This window comes from Misgurnus anguillicaudatus, chromosome 5 (assembly GCF_027580225.2).
Source record: "Misgurnus anguillicaudatus chromosome 5, ASM2758022v2, whole genome shotgun sequence".
In the NCBI taxonomy this organism is placed as follows: Eukaryota; Metazoa; Chordata; class Actinopteri; order Cypriniformes; family Cobitidae; genus Misgurnus; species Misgurnus anguillicaudatus.
Genome location: NC_073341.2, coordinates 22367560 through 22379561, shown reverse-complemented (window position 1 = coordinate 22379561; position 12002 = coordinate 22367560).

Below are 12002 nucleotides of genomic sequence, written 5' to 3'. Positions count from 1 at the left end.
TTTAGTAACCGTTGTGTCGTTGCACCTAGATAAGATAGTCGTGGTGAAAATGTTGTTTCATTTTTTTGTGAGCAAGCTGTCGCTGCTTTCCTAGTGCCCCTTCTCCTGGCATGAGCAAACAAATGACACAGAATTACACCCTTAAACGTGATAATATGCCTTAGTTAGAGAGGCATATGTAAGAACGTAAGTTTGAACATATGAACATATGTCTCAGGGATGTCCTGGAGAGAAGATACAAATCGTCATTGATCAGGTCTTCCAAATAGTACTGTTGAGATTTTCCAATCTGCAATTGTGAAGGCCAGTAGAAGGAGGAAATTGCTCGTGGGTTTCGTATAATAATTGTTTGCTACTTTAACACGTTTGCACACCAGTACTGTAAACTTGACAACATTTGAGATGGGTAAAACCTCAAAAAGGTTTGTTTCCATCAAGAATGCTTTACATACAAAGAAGGCGGCGTATTATTAAGCTTTTCACAGCTATTTTGTATGCCTGGGGGAAGATGAGAAAACACGGTGTAGGTGTTGCTTGCTTATCACACATTGGCCCAATGAAAATGCAAAACCAAAATACAAAGCCAAGGATGCCATCAATATCAAATGTCTTCACATTTTTAAATGGGATGCCTGTCACATGTCGGGTTTTAGGCTAAACTGCTTTTGGTATGTCCAAGTGTGCCCAGTTACACAATGTGATTTAACCAGTTGCTCGTTAAACTTCTAACCATAACCAAGTAAACTGAAAACCAGCAGTGTGGCAGTGTCTTCCACGAGTGAGGATATATAACATCCCAACACTGATGTGTTTCGGCAATATATTTAAGGCCACTCAGCCCATCCCGAACCCCCTCCGCTTCCCGCTCACCAGCCTGTTGTGTATTCACAGTGATCCTTTTGTGACAAATGGTGCGTTAGTGTGTGTATATATATGTATAATGTAATGTTGTACCGTAAATTGTCAAAACCAAATAGAAGTGTTGTACAGATCTTAACTCAACAAATGATGCAAGTGTCTTGTAATTAATTTTATCCTTAAAGTGATCGTTGTTCACATATTGTGGGTTTGTCTTAGACGGGATTTTTCTTTAATGAGATGTTATTTAGGTTGTGCAATATCTTCTTCATTGTAAAATAACTTACTTAACCTACCTGAAAGGTCTGCGTTCTTTTATTTACATATTTTGTGACACAGTTGCAGTTGTTAGAAATCATCTTCAGTGTATTCATTGATATAATTGTTTGTGGTTTGTTTGGTTGCCACATGTCGTAATCTATTCTAGATGGTCCACCATTATATCATTGTGGCTCAGGCAAACTTTCATGTTGTTCACATTTTTATAAACTATGATAGATATGTGTGTTAAATAATGGCTTTAATGAATGTCAAATGAATTACTGTATCACTGATGCAATCAAGCGTGGAGGCTTTTCAATAACTGATGAATGTTGCAGTACCCATTGAATCCATGCCTGAGGTTTGGTTCTCATTTTAACTTTTGTTTTTTAGTATTTGCCATATTAATTTTTGTGTTACTTTATGTTTTTTTAAAGAGGAGTAATTAAAGAAAATGTATTTAAATTTATCATAATTTCTAAAAAGAAAGTTTATCCTGTTCTGACTGTTTGAATCTCAGTGAATTTTATTGTCTGTTTATGCCTGCCAGTTGTATAAAGAAAGAGTTAATCAAAAATATATAGAAGTCTAAAATACTATTAAAATGAGAAATATTGTTAAACATTGTGTAGTACACACAAAGAGATGCAACTTTGATGTGATCTTTAATGTAGCTTAATAATGGTGTAAAATTATGATGTAAAAATATGTGCACCTATTCAATAAAGTCTATCAAATAAATATGCATTACAGTTATCTCACTTTATGCTTAGTTTCTGTTTAAAGGAAAACACCACCGCTTTTCAATATTATACTATGTGATGATGTTACTGCGCCAGAGGTCGAAGTGCTGCTGCAAACTAAGTGGAAGGGTTTGTGGCTTCTAAATTCATCCCTGTTTGGATCCTAAGGAATGAATGGGGCTAGGCTAAATGCTAACACATTTACGACGCGCTGTACAAAGATTAAGTGCACACATTGAAAAAAGATAAGAATGTATTAATTCATCTAAGTTAAGGTAAGAATATAGTGAAATACTGAAAAACGGTGGTGTTTTCCTTTAAAGGTGCAGTGTGTAAATTTTAGCAGCATCTAGTGGTGAGACTAATTTGCAACCACAGCTTAGTCCGCAGCTCACCCCTCCCTTTTGCAACACATAGAGAAGCTATGGTAGCTGCCACAGGACAAACACGTCATCGTTTAAGACAATGTATTGACAAAATGCACTCTGCGTATAGGGCTACTGTAGAAACATGAAGTGCAAAATGGCGACTTCCATGTAAGGGGACCCGCGCTGTATGTTAATAGAAATTAGCTTATTTTAAGGTAATAAAAAATACACAATACATTCATTATGTAAGGACTTTATACACCACTGATAATATGTTATGTATATTATGTATATTAAATTGGTAGTACATAACATACACCCTCGACTGTCATACTGTCATGCATGCGTCATACAACATCCGTTTGAATTCATTGTTCAATATTTGTATAATTGTTAAATTCATAATTAAAATAAACATTTATTTTGCCAAGAAATATCCCTCATTAGCGAAACTGTAACTATTGTGGCCACTGGCCAACCAATGTTGCAATTTGGCGCGTTATTTGAGAATCTCTTGCTCATCAAAATTAAACGTAAGTGCTCTGCCAAGTGACCTTTATAGGGTAGCAAGCATATACAATTCCGTTGCCAACATATTGAAAGTGAACCACCCGAACCCCCCCGCCTACGGGCTTATATGTTCAGATAAGAAAATTTAGGCAAATACATCACTCCACAGAAGGCGTGTGAATTACATTTTTGTAACTTACCTTGAAAGTTTCACCAGACGACTCTCCGAACGTCGCGCTTCAGGACAAAGGCAGCAAAGTATGCTACCTTAAAAAAATCGACCAGTTGAAGGCATTTAGTAGATATGATGTAACGCAAACATTCAATCTTGTGTCATTTTCCCAACAGTATCCAGCTACTTACAAAATGTAGTACAAGAAGCTGTTACTTACTGTGACCACAGTGTGGCATAAGACGCCAACAACATTCACTCTGGATGTCAGCATGCGCGAGCTTTGCGGAGCTGCGCAGACCGTTCAGCGAATGACATCAAATCTGTGCTTGACCACCACGCCCATGCTTTGCATACGTTAAAAACAAACAGATTATTCATTAGCATGTTTAACTTTAAAGTGTTTCAGTGTTTTTAGATCATCAGTGTGAGCGTGTAGAATCGATTTATGTCGATTTTACAAAGTAATGTTTGGTTATTGTGCACTGAGGAGGATCAGTTCGATAACAGTGCAAATACTTTGGTTTTTCTTTGGCAAATACAGTGGGTGAGTTTGTCAGTTCTTAGCTATTAATAAACCTTATTGGGTCAGTGCTGAGGAAGGGGGAGCTCTGCATTGATTGGCTTTACAAAAATACTGTCTTTGTAAGATAAAGGTTTTAGTAGATTGGCTGTGTCAAATACAACAAGGCAGTAAATCTGCACATCATATAGGCCTACAGTTGAAGACGAAAATATTTGCCCCCTTGGAAAATACTAGCATTTATTGATATATATTGATTTTGTGCTTAGTGAACAATTTTTTTGTTATTTTTGACGTTTGTTTTAAGGCCAATGTCTTGATGGAAGATTTAACCATGACCCATTATAACATTACAAGCAGAGCAAGTTAAGTTTTGAATTTTTTTATCTGTTGGTATTTGATATAATCCATAATGTCTCTGAATAAGATGTCCAGGACCTCTGGTAAAAAATTAGGTTCACAACAATTAAGATCTGGTGATAACTTTTTAATAATTTTGTCTAGTGTGTATTAGAGAAAATCATTCATTTCATAATGTAACCCCTCACACACTTTCAATTGTTTTACTTCAATGAAACAATTAATTTTTTTTATGAAAACACGTTACGTTAGAGACTTATTTTCACAGCATTCTTTGTTCATATTTAACAAGGGGGCTTATATTTTTGTCTTCAACTATATATACACTCACCTAAAGGATTATTAGGAACACCATACTAATACTGTGTTTGACCCCCTTTCGCCTTCAGAACTGCCCTAATTCTACGTAGCATTGATTCAACAAGGTACTGAAAGCGTTCTTTAGAAATGTTGGCCCATATTGATAGGATAGCATCTTTGATAGAGCATTTCATGGAGATTTGTGGGATGCACATCTAGGGCACGAAGCTCCCGTTCCACCACATCCTAAAGATGCTCTATTGGGTTGAGATCTGGTGACTATGGGGGCCATTTTAGTACAGTGAACTCATTGTCATGTTCAAGAAACCAATTTGAAATGACTCGGGCTTTGTGACATGGTGCATTATCCTGCTGGAAGTAGCCATCAGAGGATGGATACATGGTGGTCATAAAGGTATGGACATGGTCAGAAACAATGCTCAGGTAGGTCGTGGCATTTAAACAATGCCCAATTTTCACTAAGGGGCCTAAAGTGTGCCAAGAAAACATCCCCCACATCATTGCATTTGAACAGGTGTTCCTTATAATCCTTTAGGTGAGTGTATATATATGTAAGCTATATCATGCCTTACTCAGGGTTCCCACGGGATCTTGAAATACTTGAAAGTTTGTGAATCTGGGGGAAAAAATCAAGGCCCTGGGAAGTTTTTGAAAATATACATACATAGATATAGGTCATTGAAAGTGCTTGAATCTATTTTATGCAAGAAGTTTTCTAAAAAATCCATATTATTTCCTGTGTAGTGTAGGATTATATCATAAAAATTCTAGACTTTTTAACTTGACTTATACTCAATAAACTGTCATTCCTTTGTTTTTCTGTTTTCATTATACAACCTACCCATAATCAAGGCATTGATTGTGCTATAGAGGCGTGTAATTATTTTTATTGGCCTATGTTCATTCATGTTGAACTAAAGCTTTCTCTCTATTACTGAAAGGGTCTTTATATGTATAAATACGCATCTTTCAGTGCAATCAAATAGAGACATATCACCCATTTAGTGTCTGGACTACTCCACAAGCCATAATATGTGAACAACTGTCATGGTTGTTCAGTCTGACAGTGAGTAAACCCACAGGGAGAAGATACTGATAATCAGCGAAGCGCATTTAAAGGACTACACTGTTAGAAAGGATGTGTTATTTTTTTCACATCTTTTTGTGTTAAGCTTTTAACACATTATGTATGTATTTTAAGACATATGTGTAATTATAACACATAAAACACAAGTTGTGTTAAAAGTAACACAAAATGTGTTGTTTCAATAATAACACAGAGATGGGTGGATCTTGGGACGACACATTTACTGTACTGTGTTGTCCGAAAATCAACACTAATGCGTTGTTTTTAACACATCTGTTTTAAGAGTGTAGTTTAACAACAACAACAAAAAGCCAATAATTTATCTACCTTCTTATTTTGTAGCTTTAAAAATGGGGCACTATCCAAAGCAATTATACAGCTGAAAAGAGCCATGGTATTATTTTATATAACACTGTTTTTGGTTGAAAGAATAAAGTCATATACAGATTGCTTGAGATTTTGGGGTAAACTATACCTTTAAAAGTGGTAATGGTATTTTATTAGTATGCTTTAAAAAAAAAGTGTGTGTAAAAGATCAATCCCCTAGACTCTCACAGGCACCGTGTCCTCCGAAAACTAGGAAAATGAGTCAGACAACAGACCATCTCTCATTTCACAGTTAAAAGTAATTTGTTTTAAACCTAACACAGCACGTTTAAAGGCAGCAGTAATTCTTGTAAATCCCGAACAGCCAATAGCCTTGTTCATTTCCAGGTCTCATAAATGACAAGAAAATTAACATTGGGTGCTCCAGGAAGTGGGAGGTGGATGAGGGGAAGAGGTCAATTTTAATTAAAAGGCAGATCAATTTTTGTCTCTTTGCACCCGCCCATTCATCTGGACTATTAATTAAACCGTATGTACAGTAATTTTGTTCTCCAGCTTCTTTTAAACAAGAAAATGTGTTACATTTGGCTTAGTTCCTCGTAGAGAAATCGTTCGCCCGATGCTACTCTAAGACACCGTGTTCATGGCAGTAACCGGTAGCCTGGGTGCCAGCCGATCTTAGCCCCGCCCACCACAATTTGAAAAACGGGAAGATCGACGAAGATCAAATTCTGACTAGAATTGAGTATGACAACGTCAGGCTAAGTAACCGGAGGTTCAACTTCTTAACTCAACTTCTTCTTAGCCATAGGCACAGATTAATTAGAAAGTGAAAGTGTAGCCACAAAATACTGCCAATGAATATATAGATCATCCATAAAAGAGCACATTCATATTGCTAAAGCAATAGCTTATCTTCTACGTCAATGATGACCCAACAACAAGTCTAAATTGTAGTGTTTCAACAGCTATGAATTTCTTTACCAAGAGTTAAAATGTTATATTGTACAATCACATTTACGATGAGGCGTGCTATCAGGGTCATGTTCTTGTTCCTGGTTAACAGGCCCTGAAAGCTATCATCTTTGAAAGCACTATCCCTAATTAGACATGTAGTGTAATAGCATCCTGGGAACTCACTGCTGTCTGAACAGCCACCTACTGATGTCATGATGTTTTCACTGTTGAGCAAAAGTGTTTTAAAAACTATTTATAACCACTGCAGCTGTGTTGGCACTAATGGCTACGACTGGGAGAAAGAACCAAAGCAAATTTCATTTGACTGCCTGTTTGCACTGAAGCCACATTAGAATAAGTCTAGTTTCCAAAATGACCTTTGGAGTTACGGCGTCCTGACATTTAAAAATGCGTATTTGTGTCTTCATCTGCTCTAAACTTTCAACTTATCAAACAAAGCAGCAATGGGATGTATCAGATAGTTGTAACATTAGTGCACGTCCAGATACAGCCTGAGCATTTGTATATTCTCTCATTGAATCTCTTTTTAGACCACAACAGACGTGCATTTCTGCAGGTCTGTTCCTGAAAGAGACAGAATGATAAATTGCCTGTGGGATTTGAGTGGGAAGGGTGTCTGCGTACTTGGGATGATGAAACGGGACAATTTCATTGAATCCAATGAACTGAAGTTGAAGTAGCATCCAAAAATAGGAATTACAGTCTTCAATTTGTAAAGTCAAATTCATAAAAACACTGATTTTGTTATACAATTAAGCCCCCTAAAATGTTGACTGTAATGATTTCTGTTGTGATCCTGTAGGTGCAGGGGTTCATACCAATTTATGTAACTCTATAATATGCAGCATCATCTAATATGCAGCATCATCATAAATCCAGTTACTGCCAGCCAGACTCATTGGTCCTCCATGATGTAAAGTGTGGGTGAGGGTGTGAGGAGGTAAATTGAGATTCCTCTCTCTCTGACAGGCAGATGGGTCTGACAGCTTTCCCTGGATCTGAACAAACTCGGAACCCTCTGTACTTCCAAGCTATCACCAGCCTCATTTTATCTGATGTCCGTAAAGTGAGTTTAGTTGGTCTCCATGGAGAGCTGCCCTCAGCATGGCATTTCTCAGTATCTGAAATAAAAAACACTATGAAAAATCTACGCTGCAATTTTTGGCATTTGCGTAGTTGGGGTAACCATGGATACTACAGTCGTCTAATCCATGAATGTTCATCAGAAGGTAGGAGATTTGTGTTGATTGTGCATTGTCTTGATCACATTCATTTAAATATTATAAGACATAAAAAACAGGAACGTTTTCAAAGGCAGTCATTCTTTTTATCTTTTGCCGCCTGAATATGAGTGGTCTAAATCAGATTAAAAAAGAAAAACTCCAAAGGAACAAAAGCAGGATGCCAAAAACACATGGCCAGACTCTAGGTGGAAAAGAGGAAAGGGCTCTCACCATGACTGACTACGCGTGAAAGGATGAAGAAATAAGAAAACAATCCCACCCTCTATCCATGTGCCAAGAACCCTGGCAAGATATTTCACCAGACATCACCAAGCATCACCAGAGACAGAGGTGGCTTTCATTGAACACTGCTGCAAATTGTAGGTTTGTGGCATCAGTAGGTCTTAATTCTTTTAGGGACGGTTTATTGGCAAACTAAGTTTCCTGACAATTAAGAAAACAAAAGTGTCAGAGCATAAAAAGTCACGTATATTTGCAGAATCATCATTTGGACTCTTAACATAGATCCCGTTCTTCTGTCTAATGTTCCACTGTAATGCATCTTCCCCTACTGTGGACTGAAGACATATCATCAAATATTATGTAAAGCATGCAGTGCTCATTCAGCATGAATAATCAATTGGTTTATGTATAAAATCTTATTTAAAAATGATTCTGTCATACAGCAGCTTTCTTGCGCTAAAAATTCATGGGCAGGGATGCGGGCGGACAAGTAACTCCTTGCAGGCGGGTAGTAGCACAAATAAAAAATATGTGCATTATTTGTATGTCTAAACTACCATTACAAGCGACTTTTGTTGATGCTTTTCGTAGCCTAGTTGGAGCGAGCATTGCAGGAGCTATGGATGAAGTAAAAGTAAAGTTGGCAAGTGGATATAAAAATGTTGCAACGAGTCTTTAAAGGCAAAACCGGATGTGTGGAGAAAGTGTGGTGTAATACCAGGTTGTATTTTTTTCTTGTTATTTTTTCATTAGGGTTAGGGTCTATTTGCGTATTATCAGGTTTTATAGCCTATTTAGGTGTCGATGGTAGGCTACTTACAGTAAATGGTGCAAAACAAAGCACACTTTAGCCTGTTTCATTAGCCCATTCATGACACTGTTGTGATGTTGAGAGGGGTGCGAGATAAAAAATAAAACACTTTAATTGGAATGATTTTAGCGTGTGTGATTTATCGTGTGCACGGATCGGGTAACGGGACAAATATTAACGGGTCTGGGCAGGTGCGGATTTAATTTTGATATTATCACGGGTGACGGGTCGGATCTGGCGTTGAACTTTGCGGGTATGGGGGGTTGGTTTCGGGGCGGGTCTCCAAAAATAGACCCGTGCAGGACTCTGGAGGGTTCTTCTTAAGAAACAGCTACTTTTTCTTTAAATGGCAGCTCTGACAAATCCATCACACAATAAAAAATTATGGAGCAGAAAAAGCATCTTTTTTTACAGTACACTGTAAAAAATTTGCCATTATGCACGGCGGTTGCCATCGCCAGTAACTTACTATTGAAAATAAAGACTGAAAATGTTTCATGTTCATTTAACTTGAACAAATTGTTGCCAGTTAATAACATACATGTAATTTATTTTTTACAGTGTATGTTATACGTTGTTTTATAATGTCCCCTTTTATCCTATGCACCTTTCTAGAATGCTTAGTTCTGATTGGTCATATGCAACACTGCATAATTGACCGATTACAGATCATGTCCAAAAATTAGAAAAAATAAAGAACATACAGAAAAATAAGGGAAATATAAAACAGGACAATTTTTGAATACATTAATAATGGAATAAATTGTATTATTGCAAAAAAATGATCCCACTTGCAAGAAAAAACATATACAAAAAATATTTCATTCCCACGGCCATTACTACACTGAATAATTGTTTATAGACGAAATCATATTTTTGTATTTTGCACATGTATGTTTGTAGACTGAAATTGATTATTGTATATTTGTTCTTGTATATGTTTTTAATGTTTTAATGTTATTTGAGCCTGTTTTGTAAAAGACAAATTTCTGTCACTTGTGACAGACAATAAAGTTTTTCTTATCCTTATCCTTAAAATTAGTTCTTCTTATTACACGGCTCGTTTAAATGCCTGATTCTGATTAGCCAGTCACGATATTTGCAAGTTTGTTATTCTGAGATAACAACTTAAAACTAATAACACTCGGTAACCGGATGCTGCAAATTTTCTTGACAGGAACACTTTATTATTAGAAAAAAAGTAAATATAAATATGCTTTTTAAGTAAGCAATAAGGTACGAGACGGCTGTGCTGTATCGTGAATAAGTAACGGCTGAAGGGCGTTGTTAGGCACGATGCGAAGCGGAGTGCCTGCAACCCCTTCAGAAGTTTCTTATTCACGATACAGCACTTGCCTCAAGTACCTTATTGCTTTTATAAAACGGTTACCACACAATATTAAAGTAAAAAAATATTAGTGCAACTTTCATGAAGTTAAATCAATAAAAGCATTCCTTCCGCTAAAAAAATAGTCCCTGACCATGAACAAAAATGTCTTCCAATGTGTAATATGCATGAAAGCCCAAATAAAAACAACAAACCGGTACGTGTGGTTGCTAAGGGTGTTGCTAAGGGCGCAGTGATAAACAGAACCATTGGGTGAAGCGGACATAGTCGTGTTTTATCATGAATAAAGCACAGCTATTGACCAATCAGAATCAAGGATGGGAACTAACCATTTTATAATAACATATGGCAATATGGGGCGGTTTCCCGGACAGGGATTAGACTAGTCCTAGACTAAAATAAATGTAAGAGCTGTCAAAACTGAAAACAACTTACATTGACATATTTTTAAATACATCAGTGCCCTTCGTTTTGACTCAAAAGGCAAGTAATGTTTTTAGTAAGGCATGTTTGTTAAAACTAGTTATATTTCCCAATTCAACTAATCTTAAACTAAGATAATCCCTGTTTGGGAAACCACCACATTACAAATGATTAAACCAAATTGTGTGCTTGTGACATTTGAACATCTTGTCTTAAAACCGAAAGTAAACTGGTTTTCCTCGCGGAAAGTCTGCATTAATTAAAAATGAGCGATATGAAATATTTCAAATCAATATTTAATGTTCCTTACCTTACTTATGAGATAAATACATGTGTAATAAGCAGGATAAAATACAGTCAGTAATACTAATTACCGATACTACACTGTGATCTATCTACTGATGAATGTGAAATACATAAAGAATTTGCAGTAGTACCATGAACTGTATACTTTAGAAACATGTTTTATTTTGACACAACACGTGGGAGTGTAAAGCATACTTGCTCTTGGCTCAGATGAACAGATATAACATATGCAAAACAGTATTATTGGACATTCTTTACCTTGTAATTCTGATCTTTTTAGACATTCTGGATCTTTTCTTTTGTACAGCTGTACGCGACACATTAAGTGACTGCTTATGAAATGTGTAAATGACAGTAATTACAGTTCATGCAAACAGAACAGAGCTGAAGTCTGATTATTAGATTAAACAAATACTGAAAGTGTATCATTAGATAATAAATCAGGTTAAGGTCGCTTGAACGTAGGAGTACAGTAAGTGTTACTGCAGGCTATGACAAACATATTCATCAGGATACGAAACTGCATAAATATTTTGACTCACAATAACATGCTTACTCTTATGCTTACACTTTTAATGTTTGTGCATCATTTACCAAATAGGTATGTTTCAGTCAGTTACTTGCTGTTCAAATAGCCATGCACTTTGTTTGTCACGCTGTAGTGGTGTTAACTTAATTGATCCACTGTAGTACAGGACTCCTATCAATAAGAGCAGGATTTGCAGCCAAGCCATTGATCTCACTCTTCCAAATAAGAGTCTCTGGAGCAGCTGAGACACCTGCTAGCATACGCCGTATAATGATAGACGACCTCTAATGCCTGTGGACTTCTTGGAAGGAGCTGCATCATCATTCATGCCTTAAAAAAGATCAAAGTGTTGGGCCTGTAGCTGAGCCTCTCTTCATGCGGCTCTGTAGCGGGGCCATGGGTCCCCACACCTTATGGGAATGGCTCCTGTCATGCTGCATCATTTCAAACCCATATGGGAGCAGGCAGATGGTGGGCAGGCTAAACCAATGGTAAGCTGGGTTGCCATGCCAATAACAGTGTTGAATTTTTACTAAGAGAGGAGAGGGATAGAGGCACAGTTGTTTGAGTACTTCATTATTCTATATTATGAAATATAATGAATATTATAG